This window comes from Octopus sinensis, linkage group LG4, assembly GCF_006345805.1.
Source record: "Octopus sinensis linkage group LG4, ASM634580v1, whole genome shotgun sequence".
NCBI lineage: Eukaryota > Metazoa > Mollusca > Cephalopoda > Octopoda > Octopodidae > Octopus > Octopus sinensis.
In genome coordinates, this window is record NC_043000.1 from 120,850,061 (window position 1) to 120,851,584 (window position 1,524).

Consider the following 1,524-nt stretch of genomic DNA (forward strand, 5'->3'; position numbering starts at 1 on the left):
GAGAATTTAAAGCAGAAAACAAACCAAAAAGTTATGCCAAAAGCACTGTATGCTTAGTAGTAGTAGTAGTAGTAGTAGTATTAGTAGTAGTAGTAGTAGTAGTAGTAGTAATGATAATAATGATAATAATATCCATCCATCTATCTATCCATCCATCTATCTATCCCTCTATCTATCTATCCATTCATCTATATATCCATCTATCTATCTATCTATCTATCCATTCATCTATCCATTATAATAATAATAGTAATAATAATAATGATAATAATAATAATAATAATAATAATAATAATAATAATAATATAATAATGATAATAATAATAATAATGATAAGAAGGAGGAGAAGAAGAAAATGATACAATGATAAAGATATTAAAATGATGATGATGATGATGAATGATGATGATGATGATGGTATTGATGAAGTTAAAAATGATTTATTTTATCATTAATAAAGCTTTCTTTTTATGGAGACATTGGACTGAATAAAAAGCACTATATGCTTAGTAGTAGTAGTAGTAGTAAAAGTAGTAGTAGTAGTAAAAGTAGTAGTAGTAGTATCAATAATGATAATAATAATAATAATAATAATAATAATAATAATAAGGAGAAGGAGAAGAAGAAAATGATACAATGATAAAGATATTAAATGATGATGATGATGATAAATGATGATGATGATGATGATGATGGTATTGATGAAGTTAAAAATGATTTATTTTATCATTAATAAAAGCTTTCTTTTTATGGAGCCATTGGATTGAATAAACATCTGTAGTTAAGCAAATGGTTATGTTGTGGAAGATGATACTAGCAAATGACAAAGAAAATTTAAGAGAGGTGCCGGATGAGAAGGCTGCAGAAGGTGGAGGCAGCTGACAGCAACGAAAGCAATTACAGCATGAAAAATATAAGAATTGTCATTAGCGCTAATGACATTTCTTTTAATTACGAGCGTAATTCCAATTCATTAAACATTCATTTTGACTTAGTAAATTAAGAATAATTTAACTACGTATTTTTCTGTAGACGACATACCTGAAAAAGATTCGAATATTATGTTTTAAATGTTGCTAACAAATCAATTATTTTCAAGAAAAATTATTATGTCGCTTCAGTGGTCTGATAAATAGATATGGGGATCTAAATTACTGAAGAGGTTTAGTAACACCGAAACGTGTCAATATCACCTAATATACTAAGACTGTATACATGCATTTAAAATATAAGAAACTTTAACTCGGGGTTTTACTCTCTTAATACTTTTGGTGAGAATGTTCAGTAATATTAGGATGAGTTTTACTTCAATTGATTAAATATAATTGTTGGCTCTAAACATTATTTAACCCACATTATCTGCATGTTATTTAAATGTCTCTTGATGCAATTAATTTTTTTTTTATTTATGCGCCCTTTTCAAGCCTAGCCAGTCTCATCGGCCCGGTTTCCCGGTTTCTGTGGTGCATGTGTTCCCCCAGCTAGACGAGACGCCAGTCCATCGCAGCATTACTCAAGAAACAG